The 26,306-nt window shown below is 38.9% G+C and overlaps 1 protein-coding gene across 3 annotated transcripts in view; it reads left to right on the top strand.

The window, feature by feature from the left end:
- The window catches only part of LOC131678986 (unconventional myosin ID), a 69,159-nt gene that overhangs the window by 23,391 nt on the left and 19,462 nt on the right, over positions 1 to 26,306 (top strand). The gene's annotated exons all lie outside the window — the stretch shown is intronic.

Below are 26,306 nucleotides of genomic sequence, written 5' to 3'. Positions count from 1 at the left end.
TCTAACGTTGAGCGGACCAACGCGCAGTAAAGCGATTTAAGACAATATACGTCCCTGAAGTTTTTCGCTATTCGGAAAATGAACCCAAGCTTATCCACGATGTATGACGTATGTGGTTTGAATGGTAATGCCGAATCCATGATGACTCCGAGATCTTTGATGTGAGAGTGTCTTGGAATGCTCGAGCCGAAGAAATGGTAGTTAAACTGAGTCGGTTGGCGTTTCCGCGTGAACGTAACGATTGAGCATTTGCTCGGGTTTAAAACCATTCTGTTTAGATCACACCACGTACTAAAGATGTTCAGTTCCCTCTGAAGAAGCTCGGCATCGGTTTTATCCCGTATTTGTTGAAAAAATTTCATGTCGTCGGCGAAAGAAAGGCGGGGTCCTTGTAATGTGAAATTGACGTCATTAAAGTAGAGGAGGAATATTACTGGACCGAGATGGCTTCCCTGTGGTATGCCGGATGTAGCGAAGAATGGTGCAGATAGACAGTCCTTAATGCTGATTTGGAGTTGCCTTCCATCGAGGTAGGAACGAAACCAGCGCAGAAGTTGTCCATGAATGCCGAGTTTGTCCAGCTTCGCTATTGCAATATCATGGTTGATTTTGTCGAAGGCCGCAGATAGATTCATATAAATAGCATCGGTTTGCAATCCGTCAGCGAATCCATCCATTACATATGTTGTGAACGAGAGCAGGTTTGTCGTTGTCGATCGTTTAGGCATGAAACCGTGTTGGTCATCTGCAATGTAGTGTTTGCAGTGAAAGAAAATAGGATCTAACACAACCAACTCGAACAGTTTTGATACAGCACTTAAGCACGAGATTCCCCGATAATTGTCAATGTTCGATTTGTTTCCTTTTTTATGAACTGGAAACATGTGCGCTGCTTTCCAGCAGGAATGTACCAGTACCAGTAGTGAGTGATAGCTCGAAGACTCGCCGAAGTGGTTCAAGAAGCCCGCTGATGCACTTTTTGACAAAAATCGAGGGAACGCCATCTGGACCCGGGGAAGAAGATGCTTTCGGTTTGGCATTTGCTGCAAGAATGGCAGCATTATCGACACAAATTCGGTTGATGGTTCGTCCTAGAGAAGGAGTTAAATTAGCGGCGGCAGCGATTTGTTGTGGTGACAGGCGCTCGTTGGAAAAAACGCTTGAAAATTTGTCGGAGAACAGTTGGCAAATTTCCTTAGTGTCAGTGCCTAAAACTCCATTAAACGACATACAAGATGGCAAACCGGATTCTTTTCGCTGCTCGTTAACATACTTCCAGAACGACTTGGGCTTGGATTTCAGTTGACGCTCGACGTTTCGCTGGTGTCTAAAAAAGGCGCGTCTGCTTTGTTGTTTGTATTCGTGGTTGAGTTGAAAGTAGTGATTTCGTAATGCAAGTGTCTTATGCTTCGAGAATTTTTTAAATGCAGCTCGTTTGGCAGATTTTAAACGTCTAAGGACGGTTGATTGCCAGGGAGGGTGTTCATCGGTACTAATTGTTCGTTTTGGTACATGACGGTCGATAAGGTAGTTAAGAATACTAGAAAACGTCATCACTGCTTCGTTCGCGTCGTCATTGTTAATATTTTCGTCCCAGTTTATATCCAACAGCGTGCTAACGATGCTGTCGTAGTCAGCGTTTTTAAAATCGTAGACGATAGAGCTTGAGACGTCTTAAAAATTAACTCCTAGGTTACCAGCGAATACAAGATGTAGTGGGGGATGATGACGCACCTGCTTGACTAAAGGAGTCGGTGCAGTGCAGCAGTACGGAGCGCAGTCCCGGGCACTTACAAAGCAGAGGTCCAATGTACGTCCATTCTCGTTGGTGACATTATTAATTTGCCGAAGAGTTGCGCTACTGTAGTTGTCCAAAATACAACTGGCATTGTCAATAAGCGCAGATTTTTCGATATCCAATCGTAGAAAACCATTACTTGCTTGGCACCACGTCAAGCCAGGTAAGTTGAAGTCGCCCAGTATAACGATATCATCAGACGGGGCGGCGATCGAGGCGATAAAAGAAACGGAGGAAAGATGTACATCGATCAGGCTGGAATCACGGATTCTATCAGGTGGAAAATACACAACACACAGGAACAGATTGCGATCGGCAAGTTTCACTGATATCCACACTTGCTCGGAGCTCGCCCACCGGTCATCGTTGATCACTCGGGCTTTTATACCACGGCGAACGGCGATAAGAACACCACCGCCTGATGTCTTGTGGCTGTTGAGGGCATTGCGGTCACAGCGATAGACATCGAATGTTGAACCAAAGACCTGGCGAGACAGAGTACGGTTGTCGAGCCACGTCTCGGTCAAGGCGATAATGTCGTAACAGCAACCCGTGGTCGCGAGCAAATAGCTGTCCGTCTACTTACAACATAATACAAAAATTTTATAAACGAAAGCAACTAAACAGTGGATATGACTTCAAAAAACTTTTTTTTGGTGGAGGCTCGGGACAAATTAAAGTCGAAGGCATCAGAGAATTGATTAAACATACGACTCATACTGGCTATGGGTTCGTTATGACCATAATCAGTTCTAGCAACAGGAAGGCGGAAAAAAGTGTGGGATTGCAAAACACGACGATGCGTTGCGTTGCGTTGTGGCGATGATTTTGGCGGATTGCACACTGACTTCATCATGTTTGACTGCTGATTATCTAATAAGAGTTGCCTAGGAAATGGTAAGTAGGAATTCATACCAATCCTACCCATATTGAAACCTCAACAACATGATAGCCATCATTGCCGGCCGCCCCCATCTCCATCGTTCACGGGGAAGGATAAAGGATAAGGTAGACAGGAAGTGTTGATGCTCCACCTACTTAACGGAAGGACGACGATTCATCAGACTCTTCCATAGGTGTCGCGGAGTTGGTAGTTTGGAAGGGTATCAGGTCTAGGATTCGCTCCAAGCAAGCGATGCGACCTCTAAAGAATATTTTATTAGTTAGTCTTCGAGTGCACGATCACTCGAAAAAGAGAAGATCTTGTTTAGTTTTTGGTTCTTTTTAAACTCTGGGCAGCCGGCTACCGAGAGTATATTATGTTCCCTAAACAAAAGCAATTTGAACTCCACACAGCCGACCGTGGGAGTATTGCCTAGAAAAGCTAATCTGATCTGCGTAATGGGCCGGATCACTCTTTATTGCAACAGTATTTTGACAGAATTCGCTACTTCTTCTCTACGATATATTTATTGGCTTGAAAACTACCTAGTGATAACACATTATGCAGGCAAAAATAGTGCGAGATGTTATAAATCAAGGAAAGTATTTCTTATTTTCCATAACGGATTGTTTGTGGAATACAAGTATACGAGTGATAATAACGAACACTGAAGGGATATATAAAGGATTGTTAACCTGATGCACGGGCTTGTTAGCAATAACGGAGCTTGAAATTAGGTTCATAAATACAGACGCGGCGAATTTTCAATACGTATTGACCCGTGATCATCGATACTAGTCAGATTAAAGTGTTATTGGGGCTAATTTCCTATCAACTATTCATTTTTACGGCAATGGTTTCTCGACTAGATCTGTTCGCACCCTCTCATTCTGCTACTATTGGCAGAAGGCTGATAGCACCCAGTCGTCGCCGGTCTAAGGACCAAATGTCATCAATAGACTTAGACTCGCGTGGAGGCATGAGATAGGAAACTTGTGAGAATTTTGTTATCCCACCGTTTGACGACCCGGAATCTGAGAACAGCTTATGGGGTAGTAATTTCTTATTTTGTCTCATTTCCTTACTTAATTACTTTATTTTACAGAAACGGAGGAGCATATCCACGACCTTTAAAAAATATTGTTCATATTAGTGTAGAAATAGAAATCTCCTTTATATCTTACTCAAATAAATAGTAATTTTCCTTAAACGTCAATAATAACTACCAAATATGAGCTAGCGCACATTCACACAAAGCAAGTCCACACAAAACAAATCCACTAAACCTAGACAAACAAATCCACTCGTAGTTTTTTGCCATTTTTACAAGGATTATCGGTCAGCGATCACCACACACTCACATTTTCTACAATCAAGAAAAATATTTCATTTATGTTGAGCTACTCCGAAAACGGGCTGAAAACTGGAATTAAAAGTTTTTCATTCAAGAATCCATTTCATAACTGTTCCAAAAGATAAACAAAACATGCACAGAGTGGCCAGATTAACCTTTTTAATTTCACTAGACTCACTAAATGTTTTGGTAGGTTTTTATTGTTGTTGGGCCTGTAGGATTTTATGTCTAGCAGAAGAGAAAAACTAGTTCTAGTGTTGGCGGAGCCCAATGACAACAATAATCTGCAACTCTCCACAGGAACAAAAAAAAACATCGGCAGTCCCGTCCGATTTTCTGATAATCGGTAGCAGTTCCAAACTCGGTACTTCTGGTCACCCTGTTGCTACATTTTGATGGGAAACCCCAGCAGAGCTGCTAGATGACCCCGCTGAAATAGAGCACTCTAGTTAGTGTGCGGCCAAGACGCGTTTGACGCATCCAAACGAGCAAAAATCTAACGTATTTATATTGTGAATACGTCAAACTTCATGCTCGCTTGGATACGTTACGGCCTCTTGGCCACACTCCAACTGGAGTGCTCTACGCCGAAAGTCTGCATCCCTGTTATAAAAACGTGTATCTGTCTGTATGCAACGAAAAAAAAAAACTTTGACAATTGATGAGCATTAAAAAGTTTGATGCATTGTCCCTAACAAACCCAAGCACTAAAAGGAATCTAAAACTAATGCTCCAAAGTAATCCGTACATCTTCCGACTGTAAATGTAAATATGAAAAATGCCGCGGCTCATTTTACAATAATCTACTGAAGAAAGGGCCACTACCAACGAAAACGGCTGCAGAAAGGGTTCACCAAATGGCCGCCAATTTAAATTTTTATAAAATCTGTACTGTGTACTGAAAATCTGCACTCTGCATCAGATAAACACAAATAAACTTGTATAAATGGCAGCTCTGGACCTCAGTTGTCACGGAGAGGGGTGTGCAAATGGCTTTTTTGCCTATCGGTAATAATCGGGAACCACAGAATAAAACCAAATCCACGTATATGGCACCCCTATCCCATTTGTATTGAACTGACATAAGTCAACATCTCAGCGGGCACACAAATTATGGGCCCCACTGACAGTTCCAATTGTTCTGCTCATTTTGCTCGAAGCTCGATTTTCACTAGTCAGATACCGTACGGCATGACTCAATTTTTAGACATTATTGTTAAAAAACGAAAAGATTGGAAGCTAATTGAAGAAATGTTTTGTTTTGGACATGTCAGTGAATAACAAAAACTTTATACCATGGAGCACCAACAAATTAAACGAACTTGACTATCACTAAATTGTGTCGAATGAAATTGAATTTGTTTATTGTGGATCGACCCTAACGTGACGTTTTAGATGTTGGCTTCGAAATCATGGCGGCGTAGCAGATACCTGACAAAATCGCAATGTTTGTATGCAATCTTCCATGCAAAAAAAACTCTCATGAAATGCACTAATGCACTATCCCAGCTAAGCTCAGCTGGGAAAACAGCCAGATTTCCAGCCAGCTCAAACGCGCACACCGGGTCCAATGACAACCGATTCTAGTTTGAATCAGATACGTCACCGGAGCCGGAATACGTTCAAGAACCAGCCGGCTCATTTTCGAGCCCCACTGGGATATTCCACCCGTTTTCCGACTTCAATCGAATATTGGTGAAAGTGCTTTTTCGGCCGGGCATTATAAATTAATTTAACCTGGATGTTTTATATAATGGCTGAAATTGTATGTGATTTATAGTGCGTTAAATTATACTCCCCCGTTTGATGGATCCTCCGGTGGGACAGTCTCTGGATAGAGGTTATGTCATTGAATCAGATAATAGAAACTATTTTCTATCCAAATGCACTCGATATCTGCAACCTCGCATTCCTCTCTTGTGCTCGATGCAAACTAAACTTTTTTGCCTTTCTCATATAGAAAGGTTATGCAATCACTCTGAAAAACGTCAACCTAATCCCTGCCCGGAGGGCCGAGTGTCATATCCCATTCGACTCAGTTCGTCGAGATCGGAAAAAGTCTGTATGTGTGTGTATGTGTGTATGTATGTGTGTGTATGTGTGTGTGTGTATGTATGTGCGTATGTGTCAAATAATGTCACTCATTTTTCTTAGAGATGGCTGGACCGATTTGCCCAAACTTAGTCTCAAATTTTGGATCGGTCGGAATTCTGGTTCCGGAATTACGGGTTTCAGAGTGCGGCCACACAGAAATTTCTCATATAAACTATAGGAAAAATTAAAAATAGTATTTTTATTTTTGATGCTAAATGTGTTCAAGGTGCATGAAACGTCGAGATTTGATGCAAACTGGAAAAAAAATATTTGACGACGGTTCACTTTTTTGGATTTTGGCACATTTTTGCCTTTTTGCCTTTCTCATATAGAAAGGTTATGCAATCACTCTGAAAAACGTCAACCTAATCCCGGCCAATTTTTTTTTGACTCGCATAAGGTTTCTGGATTTTAACAGGGGCGTAGTTGATGGTTTACGGAGAGGGGTTACACCCCCCCCCCCCCCTCTACTGTTCACTCCCCTCCTTTAAAAATCTCTTTAAATCACCCCTCAGACCACCACCCCATCCAGCCCTCATACCCCTCCCTTTCAACCCCATCATCTTTAAACCACCACTATATCACAAAGCATACCAATTTAAGCTGGGGAGTCGTTCGTTCATGGAACTTTCGCCCTCCTCACATACCCACCCCCGCATGACAAAATGAGTTAGCAAGCAGATAACATTGATCTAATGCTGATTAGGCTAATGGAGTATGATATTTTTTTGTTTCAAGTGTTTCACCGTCGACACGTAGCTCATCAAGTTCGTGGCTGGCATGCCATTGTATATAAGTGCAAAGTGTACTAAGAATGTAATGGACATTTCCACAATTATGTTGAACATAAAAAGCCTCCGTGCCATAGTTTGGAGAAATGAGAAAGGCACAATTGCACCGCTAGGTGGATTAAAACAGGTTTTTATTTAAAGCTTCTTTATGATCCAAATACACTGAAAAAGCTTCTTTTATGTCTGTAAAACGATAAACATGAGACTTTTGACAATTTATGATGGGGTAAGTCGAATAACTTTTAAAAAGGAAATAAATACATGAATTAATTGTTCTTGTTGGAGCAAAATTCCAAATATCTCGAAAACTATCGCATTTTGGAAGATATTTGCATTTTGATTTAAAATGATACTTAGAATTATTAACATGTATAAACTTATTGTTAGAAAAACTTATTTTCTGATAATTTCTCCATCATGAAATTACATTCAAAATATTTTTCTTCTTAGGTTTTTGTTGACAAAATATAAAAAATTAGAAAAAATGGTTTTTTTGCTATTTGTTTTTTTATCATAAATTTTTGTTTTTGTAAAAAATGACACAACATTTTTTTCAGTGTATATTTTTTTCGTGCAGAAGTATTCATTCCTTATAACTCGTTCTCAGATAGTTTTACTGTATAAAATAGAGTAATCGAACAAAAAAATAATTGAAATTATTGCGCGTAGAAACGTCTACGCCCTTTTGAAAAATTGCCCTTGTATTAGTATACTGCAATTACCAGAGAAAATCATGGAGATTCATAAACCGAACACAAATGTAAAGTTTCGTTCGAATCGACGATGGTCATATTTCGCGATCTGCCGGTTTCTCATGGAATCCCTCCATTGTGAAAGTATTGACCTTACCATGCCCCGAACAAGTTTAAAACAGTTTTTCAACTCTTTGCGGCATCATAGTTCATTATATTATAGCCTTCGTCGTTGTCGCATAACTGAGGCAACTGATCGAAAGATTTTCAGATCATTAGCATAGAGTAGTTTGGATCATTGATGAATAAGCGAAAGATCAGTGTCCCTAGGTGGCTTCCTTGAGGCACACTTCCGGTTAGCATTCCGAATGCGCTTGAGCGTGTGGTGCCAATTCACAGCAATCTTGTGGGGCATCTTGTCGAATGCTTTCACGAAATTAAAATATATAGCGTCCACTTGCTGACGCTTCGCTGCATCTGGAACTAGAAAGTTTGTGCACGTCATTGAGTTCAAAGGGGCGGAACGTTTTTTTTTACATTGTAGACAAACTTTTGTAGAACTTTAGCCAGGCAGTTTAGCAGCGAGATTCCTCTGTAGTTTTCAACATTGTACGGAAGGACTTATTTTCAAGCAGATGGCGGAAGCATCAATTTTTTTCATTTAGTGCAACGGCAGATATTCACGTTTAAAGAATAAAAATTTTGAAATGGGATCCCTGTATTGAAACGTTAGAAGTAGCCTACACCAAAAATATGAGTAAGCCAATTTGAGCGCCAGCTTCATTTGTTTCATTCTAAATTCTGAATCCGGATCACTATGCAATGAGAATACATGATAATCGACATTTTTGCAATCAATAAATAACTAAATAAAATACGATATTCATTATATAAAGTGATTGCCTGACTTCACATGATTATGAATTAAAAAATAATCGTGCGGGCTTAATTTTTGCCTTCTGATAATGAGGGTCGAGCTTAGGCAGAATAACTACGAATCACCCGAGTTCACTATCATGTGTCCTTGATAAAGGTAGACGTATCTATCTTTACCGTGACAACCGGTTGTCACGGTAAAGATAGATACGTCTACCTTTATCAAGGACACATGATAGTGAACTCGGGTGATTCGTAGTTATTCTGCCTAAGCTCGACCCTCATTATCAGAAGGCAAAAATTAAGCCCGCACGATATTAAGCCTGTTCTAATGACCCTGCCACTTCTAGTTAAAAAATAATAATACTAACACTCAAATCTACAGTCTTCAAGGAGAGGAGAAAATCAATGCAATACGAACAAACGAATGATCCTATCATTTCCCCAGGCACAAAAATAATTCTTTTCTCGGTTTCCCATTTCATGCCACTTTATGGCTGGAATGTTTCTTTCCCGAAGCACTACGGGAAAAGTTACACTATCGGTATCGGTACCGGTCTGGTTGAATTAGCCCTGTTTTAGTAACATGGCGTTGCATAAACATAAACATCCAACAGAAAAGGGGTTAATGCTAAATCCGATTTGAACAGGTAACATAGGCAACAAGCTGCAGAAGTTTCACATCCGGAACGGTTGACATCGGTTGACCCGAACAACAGATTCGTTTGTTGAATGACATTGCTGAACATCGTGGAATAGAATAGTTAGCGATTGAAATCGGTTCCACCTGGGGATTAGCGAGTGACATTTCGATTGTAAACATTTGCTTCTGGTCTAGTAGTTGCTTGGGTTATTGACCGCGCACCGCTCGGCTAGCTTGAAACAGTTGCAATAAATTGATTATGTTGATAATGGGCGAACGTGATGTCGAAGCATTTTGCCCTCTTTAATGGAGAAAATTTTAGGCCAAATTGTTTTTCTCCATTAAGGAAAACATTGTTTTAAACCACAGTGGGGCCGGGCTGGCCAAAACTCCCAAATTTCATATTCGATTTTTATACTTTTTATATTTTTTCCTGAATATACAATATCTAAAGTAACGTTCACCAAATTTTCAAGTCCATCGGTAAAACCATAAAATTATTACATGTTCTTGAAGCTACCAAGGTCTGTGAAATGTGCAAGAATGCGAGGGACAAAAAATGTTTACGCGTTGTAATACGAAACGCTTCACTGGGTCCTACAATTAAAAAATCAAACTCAAATAAGTGTTTTTTTTTATAGAAAAACATCTTATAAATCCAATGACGTATTCAGATTTGAGAAGCAGGCTGTACATAAAAAGTTATCGATAAAACAATTAAAACGCGTTTTTTTAAATTTTTTAATACATATTCAAAGCGTCAGCTATTTACCAGAAAAAGCTAGTTGAAGAACCGCATCTAATGCATCTGATGTAGAATTTAATCTAGTTTATGAAAAGCATAGTGTCATCTTGCGCCGTTTTGCGCCAATAGCCAAAATTTAGAGATTTCTGGATATAGTATTTTTATGGAGACACACGGTATTTTTTACATTAAACTTTTCTCGATTTATTTCGCCGGCTAACTTTGATTTTCTAACACTGCCTGTACATTCTGGGTTTTGTATTGATCTATGTGATGAAAATGAAACCATACCAAATGCATCTGGCAACAATGACTTGTGTTTCCCCATCTTTGCAGTTGTCATTAAAGAAAAGAGCAAATAAATAGAAACGATACTAGCATGGCTTGTAGCTATATTTATCTCTTTTCATGAATGCTCTCTTTTCGTTGTCTACCTGTCATTCACTTGTGACAAACGCGAGATAAACGCATGAATGTGTGGAGTGCTCCGGTCAGCCCGATTAGTTTCCTTTTTCGATACCACGGTCGCAAACGCTAACTGCGGAATTTGTAATAGCGAGAACCATTTTCACTAGTGCATCCGGTTTTGAAATCTTTATTATTTGTCATAATGATTTCCAAATCAGGTGGTGAGCTACTGGTTCAAAGAGAAGTGGATGGTTTGTTTTAAATTATGTTTTTGTTTATAGAAATTCTCTTGAAAAGAAAGGATATTTTGAATGCTACTTATTCAATCTCGGATACAGTACAGAAGCGGAACTATATCGAGAAGTACATTCTCGATCACGTTGATGGTAGTAGCGATTACGATAGTGTTGTGAAGATATTCTGGATCGAATTCGAACGTCGCTGGCAGAAAAGTCAACGCAAGCCGGAGAGATTTAAGCGGAACAATTACGGTTGGCTCGAAGAGTTTGTGGTTTTTGCCGGACCTTCATGTGTATCTGATATGCCAGATAAAGGAGGCCGGCCAGTAATACTATTCGATAACAGTAGTGCCCGGAGCAAACGTCGCAAGACCGAATCTCTGCGCAGGAGCAATAGTTCAAGTGAGCTGAACTATTGAGGAAATAGTAGTTTGATAACCTGTGATGATTGCCCTGCTGCTCTATCTAGTGAGAAGGCATTGGCAATTTCCATGGACGCCAAATTGACGAAACGAAGCTACGAGTTAGTTAGAGAACCGGTAAAATCGGCCTACCCCTCGCCGAAAATTGTCTTTGCTTTCAAGTTGAGCTTCAGGCACTTCTTGACACAACATCTGCAAGGTTTCTTAAACTATTCGAGCAAAAGGTTGGAGATTTGTCTGCAAATGGCCACAAAGAGTTTATTCTGACTCTCAAGTATGGTTGTGACGGATCCTCAGGAATGTCTGAATATAAACAAAGATTTTCTAGTACCGATTCATCTGACAGTCATGTATTTCTCTCATCTGTTGTACCACTAAGATTCGCAACTGGAAATGTTGTAATATGGGACAACCCGAGACCGTCGTCGACCCGCTATTGTAGGCCAATTTCTCTCCATTTTAAAAAGGAAACCGCTGATTTAATTCGGGAAGAACACGAACGAATGAAAGCTGCCATTACAAACTTAGTAGAATTTGTATATTTACTGGATTGTGTTCAACTGAAAATAAAATATGATCTTTCGTTGACAATGATTGATGGAAAGGTCGTCAACGCCATAACGAATACAGATTCTGCACAAAGGTGCTACCTTTGTGGAGCAACCTCAGTGTCATTCAATGACATAACTAGCATGAAAAATAGAGCAATTAAGGTTGAATGGCTGCAGTATGGTATAAGTTCTCTGCACTGCTGGATTCGCATATTTGAATGCATACTGCATATAGCAAACAGACTGGATTTTAAAAAATGGTGTAAAACAGGACACGTGGAAGAATTCAAAGCAGCAAAGCTGCGAATTCAACAAAAAAATTATGAAAAACTGGGCCTTCATGTAGATAAATCGCGTGCAAATTGTGGAAACAGTGACGATGGTAATTTTTCGCGAACGCAGCTGTCTCCGCAGACATCACTGGAATAGACAAATGAAGTTCGAAAATTGTGCATTAGAAACAGCACAGCTCTACGTATCGTTATACAATTGGTATAATATGCCAACAACACTTCATAAGATCTTGATCCACGGACACGAGATAATCGAGAAAGCTATTTTACCAATAGGCAGAATGTGAAGATCTACAGGAGCACATGAATAAGGAGATACGACGATTGAGGAAGGATCATACTCGCAAATGTTCCAGGATTGACAACTTGAGGGACACCTTCAACGCGCTCATCATTTCATCGGATCCTATAATTTCCAGCTACCGAAAGACGCAACAACAGAAACATGATTTACCCAACGAAGTGAAAATGTTTATGAAGCAAGACGAGAGCGACAGTGAATGAATAAATAAATAATAGATGAAAATAAGGCAATATTTTGGGTTTTTAATTTTCAAATAGGTCATATCACTTGAAAAATGAATACATTTAACTAAAAGAAGACAGCCTAATTGAATATTCCAATAATTAGAAACTACCCTAAGTGATCAAATAATTGTATACATAAAATCTGTGTATGTTAGTAGGAAAATACTGTCAATAATTTTTTTACCTTAAAAAACTTTTAGAACCACCCTAGTACTTCAGGTCTTAAATTTAGGATTTGAAGAATATCAGAATCGGATTCAGCACCCCAAAATTACCCTTAGATGATAGATTTAGACAGTTTCATTGACTTTTGAGGTTTTGTCCAGCTTTTGTATGGAGTGAATCCACTGTGCATTGCACCATGGGCCACAAATCGATTTTTTTGGTCGAAAATCCAGAACTTATAAACCGTTAGTATTAGACTTTCAGTGTCTTTGGAACAAATTCTCCACAATAAGTGCTCTTCATTTTAGGGAAAACAAAATTAGGGTGGCCCTCTCGATTTTTGAAATAAAAAAATTATCTCCTGAATGAAAGAAGATAGGAGAATATGATCTTCCAAAGAAATGTAGAGAAAGCAATTTTGAGTAACTTTACTGAAAACGTCGAAACTCTATCTTCAACGGTTTTTATTTTACAGCGATTTCCCTTGTTCCGTTTAGGGTGGCTCTTAAAAATTCAGTTTTTTTAATATAACTTCTTTGAAGTTGATTTCTCGTGAATGTCAACTTCAGACTAAAGTTAGCTCTTACAAATGCGCACATTTCTTCTTCAGAGACGAACTCATTAACTTTTATATAAACAGAGTTATTGACGATTTTATGCTAAAAATTCGACATTTTCTAAGCTAAATAACTCCGAAGGTGGCAAAAAGTGGCAACCAATGTTATGACCATCAGATAGTACTTTAAAAACACTACAAAATAAGGGGTACATGGTTTGTCTCCTAGCTACTGTTCATGTGAAATGTTTGCTTATAAACTACCTCTGTTCCATGTGCCAAAAATCGATATTTTGTTGAAAATCCAGTTCTTATATCCCGTAAGTGCTAGACATTCAGTGTCTTCAGAAGAATTTCTTCGCCATAAGTGCGCTTCATTTCGGTGTAAAAAACTGGGTGGTCTCCTTGATTTTTGGAATGAAAATAATTTCTCCTGAACAATAACAATAGAAGTATAAAGCCCTACTGAAAATAAAAAATAATCATGTTTAAGTAACTTTGTTACTCAATTCCTTAACTATCATCAGAGGCTTTTATTTTACGGCATTTTCCATCATTTGGTTTCAATAAAATACTTTTGAAGTAAATTTTCCAAAAAATTTGTTCTGATAAATGCCTATTTTTGCTTTGGAGACCAACTTATTAGTTTAAAAATCTGATATGTTGAATTTTTTCAGTGGTAAATTTTTTTCTCTGCGTTTCAACAATTTCTACACTGATGCGTAGAAAACTGCCCATTTTGAATAAAAGTGGAATAAACCACTTAATGGGTAAAGAGCTTGTACGTCAACCTGGTTACGTTTTAACTATTATTTCTCGTGGAAAACTTACAACGAAATGCGTAAAAAATACCCATTAATAAAAATCGTCCCAGAATGAAAAATACTGAAAATAGTTTTTTTTCTGAATTTAAAAAAATTGTACAACACCAGTTTTACATTATTTCCCTCGGTTAAAAGTATAAGAATCCTGATAGAATCTCTATCCTAAAGCCTAAAATCAACATAAAAACTGTCAGTTGACAGAATCCCTGAATCTTCCAGGGCAGTCTAAATTGTTGAATTATCGCATATTTGCACAATTCTAAATAGTCTAAACTGCCGTTTTTAATAAGTAGGTTATCTCGCTTGAAGTAATTCATTATTAGCATCAATATATACATTGGCATAACTACATCGAGTTATTATGAAATGGATTAGAAGTACTCATTGTTAGAAAAAAAGTACCCATAGTTGACAGCTCGAATAACTTCCGAAAATAAGCAATTTATATTGATATCATTGATAAAGTTTTTTTGCCGCGTTTGGAAAATAACTTCGAAGGAGGAGACTGCCAATCTATCCGTTGGATAATAATAAAAAATACTATAAATGAGAGCTGAACAGCTTGTCCCCCAACGTACATTCACGTGGATTTTTTTGTTAATTTCCAAAGGCAAAAAATGGTATTTTGCGAAACTATTAGGCTAAATTACAGTGAGCTGAAGCAGAGGAGGTAATATAATTAATAAAAGACAAATGAATCATTAATGCTAAACAAAGGGTGTTCCTTTACGGTAAACCTGAGCTTTCAATATATTGTAATATATTCATAATAATTTCTTTTTTGCCATGCGAATAAAACGTATGCCATGCAAATACTCCAAACATTCATTTCATAAACCGTAGTCCGAAAACCACATGTTTTATGTACAATTTCACTCCACGAAACAAGTTTAGAATAACATCTTCCGAGTGTATCGATTTGCATCAGAAATCCGGATATGTATGATAAATATATATTTTAAGTACGAATTTAGATGAATACCGCATGCATTCTCTATAACAGAGGGAGTTTATAAGCAAACATTTCACATGAACAGTAGCTAGGAGACAAACCATGAACCCTTTATTTTGTAGTGTTTTTAAAGTACTATCAGATGGTCATAACATTGATTGCCACTTTTTGCCACCTTCGGAGTTATTTAGCTTAGAAAATGTCGAATTTTGAGAATAAAATCGTCAATAACTCTGTTTATATAAAAGTTAATGAGTTGGTCTCTGAAGAAGAAATGTGCGCATTTGTAAGAGCTAACTTTTGTCAGAAGTCGACATTCACGAGAAATCAACTTCAAAGAAGTTATATTAAAAAAACTGAATTTTTAAGAGCCACCCTAAACGGAACAAGGGAAATCGCTGTAAAATAAAAACCGCTGAAGATAGAGTTTCGACGTTTTCAGTAAAGTTACTCAAAATTATTTTCTCTACATTTCTTTGGAAGATCATATTCACCTATCTTTTTTCATTCAGGAGATAATTTTTTTATTTCAAAAATCGAGAGGGCCACCCTAATTTTGTTTCCCCTAAAATGAAGAGCACTTACTGTAGATAATTTGTTCCAAAGCACTGAAAGTCTAGTACTAACGGTTTATAAGTTCTGGATTTTCGACCAAAAAAATCGATTTGTGGCCCATGGTGCATTGGCGTGTTAAGGTTGCAAAACCTATAACTAAATTAGTTATGCAATTTACGTTCCGACTTCGTCTCATCAGAATCCGACAATAACTTAGTGGTATGACTAAGCTAGCGCCGGATCTCATCGGCTTAATCAGACCTCTTTTTCTTGTGGGACATCACGCAGGATTAGGGGTTTGCTCAGAAACACAAATAGCATTCTCATTTTTGGAGCTACCGCAATCAGGCGCTAGCGTAGTCCTGTCACTAAGATAGCGTCGAATTCTGATGAGACGAAGTCGAAACGCAAATTCTATGTCCAATTTAACTACAAGCTTTGCCTTTGATGAAAGTTAACTAGTTAATTCTCCAATGCGAAAAATTAGTCACAGTTCTCCACAAACAGCGTGAACGCTTGTAGCTATCACGTGGCCATTGATTGGTGTTATATGCAAAATAGCAGTACTTTGTAAATATGACTAACCGCTTCGCACTGTAAACGCGTGTTTAGGCAAGTGCTAGGCGAATAATTATAAAATATCAAATTATACATTATAATATGCAACCATAGCTCTATTCAGTATTTGTTAACACTCTACCAAACTTTTTCCGACAATAGAATCCCTTAACTTTCACATGTTTAGAGTGTTCGATTAACCACTGTACCAGTGAAAGAATATTTAAAAAACCTATTTTAATCCACCTAGCGGTGCAATTGTGCCTTTCTCAATCATGAATCACGAGAATGTGTTCGTTGTTTATATCCATTAAAAACTTTTAAATGCATATATTACATTTTATTATTATACATCACATGACAACTATATACAGGAAAATAAATCATTATTCGAGTTCTAAAATTTTGAAAAAGAAAAAACAGCCATGGTAATATTGAACTGAAAAAAGGTGCGAAATCGGCAAAGTCCCAAAAAGTCGATCTTTATAAAAAAAAATTTTCGAGATAACATAAAATCTCGACGTTTCATGCATTTTTAAGATGTTTGGCATCAAAAATACGAATTCGATTTCTGAAATTTCATGGGGTCCCCCCTTTGAAAAAAAAATTGAATTCCGGCTTATATGGGAATTTCATATGTGACCGGACGATTTAGTCTATATTTCCGGACTCATATAAGCGATCCGTACGAAATTTTATAGACATCTGTGGGGATATTATAGCTATCATTTGGGACTAAGTTTGTGAAAATCGGCCAAACCATTTCCGGGAAACTGATGTGAGTTCGTAAATTTTGAACGGTGGCCGCTTTTCCCGGGCACTTCCGGAACCATCTATGGTGGTCAATGTAGTCAACGAAAGTTTGGTTGGCCGTCGGTGACCGAGAACAGCAAATTTAAGTTGTTTGAGAGACATTTTAGCGAAATTTTTACCTTTTTTGCTTTCATCGGAGTATCGGTTTGAATCACAATTTGCTATGTGATCGCACGCCCAGGCCTGTAACTCCGGAACCGGAAGTCGGATCGGGATGAAACTAAAAAGAATAATTAATTAGCTTAATCAGCATGAGTTCAATGTTATCTTCATGTGATTATATTTTGAAATGTTGGTGGAATGGGTTTAAAAGTGGAGGGAATGGGGGGTTAGTAGAGTGGGAGTGGAGGATGCGTCAGAAATCCTTCATCTTATTTTGGTATACGGGGTGGATGAAGGAAATGCGGGCGTGAGGGTGGTCCAAGGGGACGGTAGTGATGAAGGAGGGAGATGTAAGGGCAAGGCGGGGGGGGGGGCGGAGGGGCTCTGATGCAATACTCAGCTGCATATTTTGCCTTCCATTTGAGACTTGGTTTGAGAAAATCGGTTCAGTCATCACCGAAGAACCAATGTGACTTTATTTGTAGAATATGCCCGGAATTCCGGACTTCCGGAATCGTCGATAGTGGACAATATATTCAAAGAATGTTTGATTGGCAATCAGTGATCTAGATCTGCGATTAGAAGTAATTTGGTGACCATTTCAATAGTTTTTAGCCTCTGAGGTATTACGATTGTACCGATTTATATGGGAAATTCCAGTGTATCCTTACTAACACCCCTGTAACTCCGGAAGCAAGAGTCAGAACAGAATGAAATTCAGCAGCAATCAATGGTATTACTGTATCTTTCATTTGAAATCAAGTTTGTAAAAATCGGTAGAGAATTCGTTGGGGAATGGGTGTGATATTAGCTTAGGAACTTGGCGGGTTCCCCGGGGGCGTCATGAACTGTCATAGGTGGCCAATGTGGTCAAAGCTGCTTTGATTGATCATTAGTGATCCAGAACCGCAAACTAGAGTAATGTTACATCAATTTTAATATGTTTTACATCATTTGAACATCATGGTGGTACCAGTTTGTATGGGAATTTGCTGGGTGACCGCACTCTTCAACCCGTAACTCCGGAACCGGAAGTCGGATCAACTAAAAATTACAGCTTATGGGAGCGTTATACCTTTCATATGAAACTAAGTTTGCGAAAATCGGTTCAGCCATCTCTGAGAAAATTGTGTGAGTTTAAATGACACACACACATACACACACATACACACACACACATACATACACACACAGACATTTGCCGATCTCAACGAACTGAATCGAATGGTGTATGACACTCGGCCCTCCGGGCCTCCGCTAAAAAGTCGATTTTTACAGTGATTGCATAGCCTTTCTTTATATGAGAAAGGCAAAAAGCACCATCTAACCTGAGTAATAATCAATCTCGCAATCGCTCCTTGGACGACCCCTCCCACTCCCCAATGCCACGAGGTGGGAAACAAACGGGGCTCACCCTTCACCTGATGTGCATAACGTTATGCGCCGCACTTGACCGTATCTTATCTGACCGCACTCGAGAATGGCGACAGCGCCGGTGGCGATGAGCTACATTCATACAACCTGGGAAGCAAATAGCGACGCACGGTCCGGGCAATATTTATATTGGCACGTTTATTGTGCTCCGATAGAGTCATCGTAGATTGCGGCGTTAACTCGCATACCTATACAAACAGCTCAACAAGCCCGATAAGGACCCGGGGAGGCACTCGCTGGCAAAGCTGATGCGTGCTAATGAGCGTTTCAAGGTTCTGAGAAAAATAAATGATGTCAAGTGGTCGATGCGCTTCTCCACTGCCAAACAAGATGTTTAATGTCGAAAGGTGGAAGAAAATGTAAATCTGTGGCTGCCTCATTAAAGCAAAAATCAATGCCAGGTATTCATATTCTCAGTTCTGCTTGGCTTTTTAGTTATCTAACTTGAGTGGAGCTCGATGCTATTGATTCTTCTAAATGCACTGTAAATAAATTTTATATCAATATTTTTTCCTATCATTAAATGGAGAAAAAAATCCTTTCATTGCATTGCAATGAATACATCGATAGAGATCACCTATCGTAAATGTAAAGATATATAGAAAGCTTAGGGTGGCAGTTATTTCTGCGATGTTGGAATTTCCTCCATCATCGGAAAAAAATGAATTGAATCGAAACATAAAAAAATTGGGGGAAATTTGCGCGAAATTGGACCATATTAACACGTGCCCCAAAGCGATTGAAATTTTATATGATAATAACATGTATTTTTACAACCGTTTTATATAAAATTTCATAACTTTTTTCAAAATGATCGATAAAATTTGAAACCTGGAGCTTGGACATATGATGCAAGATTTCAAAAGGATAATTTCTGTATTCTTAGAAAATATTTTTAAAGGATTTTTTTAATAAAAGTTCTCAAATTTCGAGTTGTCCATCACAAAAAAAATTATTTTCTTGCATCCACATTTTTTATCATTTTGAAAAATGTTATGAACTTTCATATAAAACGTATGAAAAAACACTTGTAATTCCCATATAAAACATGCAATTTAATCGCTTTGGGGCACATGCTAGAATAGTCCAATTTCGCTCAAATTTTTCCCAATTTTTTTAAACTTTGATCTATTTTTTGACAGGCGAAGGACAAAATTTCAACATCACAAAAATAACTGCCACCCCAATATAGCTGTGCCAAATTGCAATCGTTATTCGGTACGCTTCTTTTTGTCCGGCACAGTCTGCTAGAATCTTTTTTTGCAAACTCTCTTGAAACTCGGTGCAAAAAATTAAAAAAAAGTTGATGTTTTCTCTAATAGATCAAAAAGGGAGAAAAGAGATTTCAAGAGAAAGCGGCCGAGCATAATACATGACCATCAGCGATTCGAACAAAACTTCGCAGTTGTGTTCGGTTTATAGATCTCCATGTTTTCCTCTGTCAATTAAAACATGTTGACATATGAGCAGTTTTTCGAAAGAGCATAGAAGTTTTGGTATGCTTTCAAAAAAATCGATTACTGTATTTTGTGTGTATTACTGCAGCAAAACAATGCGAAAATAAATCAAATGGAGTAGATAGTTCGGCACGAAAAAAATGCACTGGAAATTTGGCATTTTGTACAAGCACAAAAAATTATGTTGAAAAATTATGATACAAAAAAACAATTTAATTATTTTTTTCAACAGAAATCTTATAAAAATCATCGATTTAAAAAAACACTGAAAAACCATCGCTTTAAGATCGCTTTTTTGCATTACGCAACGATAGTGGTGCATTGCATCGAGGAGACCGAGAACAGTTATGGGCCTTTTTTATGCTTTGTTTTTTACACTTTGCACCAGCCTAAACTAACGATCAATTATTTAAAAAATTGTAAAAAGCCTATTAGTGTTAGTGTAGTAATAATTGTAGTTTTTAGTACTAGTGTACAATGGTTATGCGCTAGTCGTATTTTTATCTGTGTATGTGTTCGTCTGAGTATCTGTGACAGCTGAATGGATGCAGAACTGACGTATATGATAGAATAGTGAGCAATTTGTTGTTTCGCGTCCAATTTTTTCCTTCCTAGGATTTGTTGATTACTATTTTTGGTGCTCGCTTCAAGCATTCGAGTCAATCCATTCGAGGGAAGATCGGATTGGATAAATTAAGGTACGATTAAATTATCGACGCACGTGAATCATCCATTCCCGGTTGGCATAGTACGACAAAGTCCCAATAGAATGCAATTGTCGTTAATGGTAAATAGTATTTGCTGGTGGCATTTAGACGAGTTCAAGTAGTTTAATTGCATGTTACATGTTTTCTTTTCTTCTATTTCAATAATTTGCTTTTGGTGTCCTTTAGTTTGCTTTTCCACAATTCATGTATAGAAAAAATAATCTCAATCAATTTGCATTATTCTACTGAATTTCATTACATTTTTTATCTTTATTCGGCATGTTACTTTTTTTTCTTTTTTACTACTTCTTAAATTAGATTTACTAACATTTACTAACACATTCAATTGCATAGTCGCTCATATACACTCACAATCTCTCATTCCAAACATACAAACGCTCGTGACCTTCGCTAACTTGGTCACAAACGCGAACATCCAATTGCAATCATCCATACAAACTTATGTCCGCGATCACGACAACGTGAACACACTCCGGTAAATAACCTTCCTGCGGTCGCACTATTGAACTGACTGCGCGCTGCTCTGCAAATCTTGCCAAATAGTCTTAGAGCAGCTTCGGCTGCTCGTACAGTGAACCATTTGCGCGACTTACGGAGGGTTAAGTGAAAGTTTTAGCACCTATAAATTTACAAACGCGGTCTGAAGCATTAACCCACCGTCCAGAAGTCCCTACCCTGGGTTCTAGCACCCTAGCCCCATGCCTCCAGCTGGACCAATAAAAAAATCGCTCATATCCACTAGACAACACGTATCATTGCGACATGACCGGGAACTCCAGTGATATGGGGAATCTTACTCTTTTCTAGCATTCAGCACGTTGACATACAAACACGTTAGACCTTCGCGATCATCATCGCACAACAAAGTCTGCGGTCATGCAAACATGAAAACTCCCCAGTGATTACGTGAATTTTTAGCACTAATAAACTTATAAACGCGGTCTCAAGCCTACAAACGCCCATGTTCGCGTGATAATGAATCGGTCACTTCCGGAAATCTCTACCTTCGGGTCTAGCAACCTTCAGTTGAATCAATCAAAAAAATATGCTCATCTACTAGATGACACTTTCCATGGCGACATGATCGGGAAGTCTTGTGGTATGGGGTGATATACTCTATTCTAGCATCTGATCCATACACTAAAACATAAGTAATTTACATACATACTAGTACATGCGCAAACACGTTAACATGCAAACGCTCGAGTATATCGCGATCATCTACGCCCGCGATCTCCTAAAGAGTGTATCACCCCGTTGACTAAGTGAACGTTTTAGCATTTATAAATTTATAAACGCGGTCTCAAGAGTGAACCCACATGCGGCCGTGTTCGCGCGACCATGAATCGGTTACGTCTGGAAGTCTCTACTCGCGGACTTAGCAGCCTAGGTCTGTGCCTTCAGTTGAACCAATTAGAGAAAAAATGACGATCATATACACTAGATAACACGTTTCGTGACGACATGACCGGGAATTCTAGGGATGTAGGGGGACTCACTTTCCTTTAGCATCTGAATCGTACACTGAAAATTAAGTATCAGATTGACGGTCCGCGCGATTATCAAAGTACACGCGAATATGGGAATGAACACAGGGTCATAGAATCGAATCTATACACGCAAAGTAACATACACGCTACCATACGCGACATACAGACGTCCTCGTGATCGAACACGTTATCTACATGTAAACGCCCCAGCCTTTCGCGATGATACACAAAGACGAACATGCAATTGCGATCATCTACGCACAACTACGACCAAGATTTCACAAACACGCGGTCTCAAGCCAGCACAGAGAAACGCTCATTCCCACGCGATCGTAACAAGTTGTAGTGAGTGATTCTGACGGGGAGCCCTTCCGAGATCTCAACTCTACAGATTCTCAAAGAAAGAGAAAAGTTCCTGATCGACATTTTTACCTATTTAAGCTGTACGCACTTGAGGCGACAAGACACGCGTCGCATGGATTTCGTTCTAACTATTCCAACGCGGCAACAAATTCGATCGCGTTTAAGGTTGCACAGAGAATGTGCAAAAATCGAAAAAAGCTTTTTTTCCACACCGTTTGTTGATTCTTCAAAATCAGCTTATGTAGAATGTTGTTACAATACTGCTGATTAATTTTTATGAAGAAGTATGACGTGATTCCGTGCCATTTCAGGGGATAATATTGAAGAAAAAAATGCTAACAGCTAATGAATCATGGCTCTGTTCGACTACAAGAATTACTAAGCTTCGTTATTTCCATATGACATCATCATCATCGCTAGTATCTCTCCTCGCATGTATATCGATATAGGTAATAAACACGAGGCACGATGAACATCAGCCAACGATAACAACTTTAAGCTATTTCTTATTCAACGAATTACAGATAAAAAATCGAAACTGTGTCATTTTGTTCAAAGCGAACACCTACGGTATAGTTGATTATTTGACCGCGAGAGTGATTCTACCAGGGTTGGAAATCAATTTGCTTCAATTTCCAAGTTAAGTGTGATCATCTTTATATACACACAAAAAAAAACAAACAACCGAGTAGCTGCGGTTACTAGTTTCATTCATCGATCTCCGTGTTAGAATGCAGTTTGAGTCGCTTTCTGTTTTGATTACGACTGGTTTGGATGCTTGTTAATATCCTCATGGACAAAGTTTAACCAGGGGGGGGGGATGCAATCGACTCGGTTATTAATGAACTAGGTTCATATGTACCGGTGAAATAGCGGTTTTTCTACGATATCGTATGTCAACAGCTTCTGCTAGCACTAGCATGATGATGACGATAATAGAACTTCATTAGGAGCATTCAAATGAATGTGTTTTCAGAAGCGCAAAAAAGTCTTGTCGCTCACGTAGATGCTGTTTTTTATATATATATATTATTTTCTATTTGATTATATTGTTTTGTTTGCATTACATTTCTAATTTAGTATATTGGGTGTTCAGCCACAAGTGGTGACTTTTCATCCCTATTGTTTACACGATTCAGCTAATTATTATTAAGATATAATATGCTTTCGCAGTTAAGTATTTTTTTTCTTTTCAGTAGGATGTTTTAAACCTACCTGTCTTGTGAATAAGGAGCTAAACAAATCTGATAAACTAACTTATAAACTATAAAGAGAGCTAATAGTTGCAATTGAAGATTGCAACGATTTTTGTCGGAAGTTGTTTATAATACTGTTTGTCATAGTTTCTAATGTTTCTATGTTTGCAAGTCTATGCAACTCATTTGTGCTAAACCAGGGAGGACGCTTCAAAATCATTTTCAGAATTTTATTCTGAATCCTTTGAAGCGTTTTCTTCCTAGTCAATATAAGTTTTGTACCTTTCCCAATTCGCTTTGTGATAATTGAACACTGAGCTAATGGGATTGGAAACAACTTCTTGAGAAAGTGAAAAAGTTACTGGAAGATTATCAGAATCAAAGTCAGCATGTGTAATCAATTCGCTACAAATGTGACTTTGATCTGTCAAAACCAAATCAATTGTTGATGGATTGGATTCGTTTCAGATGAATAGCATGTAGGACCATTCGGGAACAAAGTTGAATAATAACCAGCAGAGCAATCATTAAAAAGTAGTTTACCGTTGGAATTGCTTTGAGCATTATTCCAGGCTCGGTGTTTGGCGTTAAAATCACTGAATATGAAGAATTTCGACCGATTTCTTGTAAGTTTTTGTAAGTCTCCTTTCAAGAAATTAATTTGCTCGCCAGTGCACTGAAAAGGCAAATAGGCTGCAGCAATAAAAATGATACCAAGATCAGTTTCAACTTCGATACACAAACTCTCGATTACATTGGTGTCAAGAGACGGCGTAACGGAATGTTTGATCCTGCGATTAACCGCTATTGCGATTCCTCCGCCGAATCCAACAATTCGATCAAATCGATGAATAACAAAATTAGAGTTACTCTTCAATTTAATATTTGGTTTTTAAAAAGCTTCGGTCGCAACGGCTATAAGCACTTTATGTATCCTCAAGAAGTTGAAAAAATCGTCTTCGCACGTTTTTAATGAACGAGCATTCCAATTTAATAAATTTAAATGATTATTTAAAGTCATTGTTAGACTTTAATTTCATTATAATTTTGTTAGCAAATTCCCACCCCGCTTGAAAAGCTTCAAACATGTAGGTAGAACTTAACATAGCAATCTTCATAGGTAACATAGAGTCTTGCAAGTATTTTATTTTTTCTTCCGTTACGCTACCTAGATCCATTGGACTAAAGGAAGCGTTGGGTGCAAACGAGTTTGTAGGCGTGGTAACGGTAGCCGTTATTTTGGCCTTGTCACCTGCCACTGAAGCATAAGATGACACACCATTGTAGGATGGTGTGACGGAGGTAGAAGAAGTTGTTAATCTATTTTGAATCGGATTACCACGTTTGGACGTGTTTTCTTGAAGTGTACCTAAATAAGTAGGTACATTTTTGTCTTTCTCCTATAGAAAGGTTAAGCAATCACTGAACATCGTTAACTTAATCCCGGCCCGGAGGGCCGTCTGTCATATACCATTCGACTCAGTTCGTCGAATTCGGCAAATGTCTGTACGTGTGTGCGTATGTGTGGATGTGTGTGTGTATGTAGACGAATCACTGTAATTATAGACGATATATTGTTCGGATCTCTTTAAAAATTTGGAAAAATATTTTCAAAGTCTGTACTTTCAGATAAAGTAATAAAAAATCTATTTTTTGAAAAATATCAAGGTATGTAACCTCCTAAACAATTGTGGATGGTGATACAAGGCACATAAACGTGGGTTTGAATTCAATACCAGCCGAGGTCGTTAGGATTTCCTAGGATAAAAAAACCTCTGGGTACCTACATCTTCTTTCGGACCGAAAGCAAAGCCGTTGGTCCGAAGTCGTTGATAGGCACTCAGTGTGGACAGAAGCCGACGGAAAATGAGTATGGAAAATGAGCCTTTTTCGCCCTGCAAAAAGAAACCGGACGAATTCAACTGGTTCACAAGACTAGATTTCCGTAGGCATACTAGTTGTGAATTTTAATAGATCCTTAGGGACCATTTATAAACCACATTGACTCGGGGGACATGGGGGGGGGGGTTAGTAAAAGTCTCCATTTTTCTATTATGGAATCGGGAGAGTAACTCTGAACGGCGCCGGTGGTTGAATGGTAAGCGTGACCGCTATTCATTCCAATTGGCCTGGGTTTAATTCCAGCCGAGGACGCTGAGATTTTTCTGAGGTGAAAAAATCTGTGGTCACGTCTTCCTTCGGAAGGGACGTAATGTCGTTGGTCCCCCAGTCCATGAGTTGATGAATCGATATCTAGTCCAGATGGTAGAGTCACCTCTCTGGCATCGGTAAAGAAGAAGTAGAATCCAACTTACTTACCTTACCGTTCAGGCTAGAGCCTTGTTGTCTCTTGCGTCTCCACTCCACTCGGTCCATTGCTGCTTGTCGCCAGCCTCGCACTCTTCGAAGGGTTCGCAGGTTGTCCTCTATCTGGTCGATCCACCGTGCTCGCTGTGCGCCCCGTCTACTTGTTCCTGTAGGTCGCCCTCAAGAACCGTCTTCACCGGGTCGTCGTCCGACATTCTTACGACGTGTCCAGCCCACCGCAAACGTTCTATTTTTGCGGTATGCGCTCTTCCAGCAGCTGATGCAATTCATGGTTCATTCGCCTGCGACACGTTCCGTCTTCCATCTGCACACCACCATAGATGGTACGCAACACCTTTCGTTGAAAAACTCCTAGGGCGCATTGGTCCTCCACGGGCATAGTCCGGTCTAATCAGCGTCTTGTAGATAAATAACTTCGTGCGACGGCGAATTTTGTTCGACCGGAGCGTCCTCCGGAGTCCAAAGTAG

Source organism: Topomyia yanbarensis, chromosome 2 (assembly GCF_030247195.1).
Source record: "Topomyia yanbarensis strain Yona2022 chromosome 2, ASM3024719v1, whole genome shotgun sequence".
Classification (NCBI taxonomy): Eukaryota; Metazoa; Arthropoda; class Insecta; order Diptera; family Culicidae; genus Topomyia; species Topomyia yanbarensis.
The sequence above is the reverse complement of the archived record's forward strand: the minus strand, read 5'-3'. Positions and strand labels throughout refer to the sequence as shown.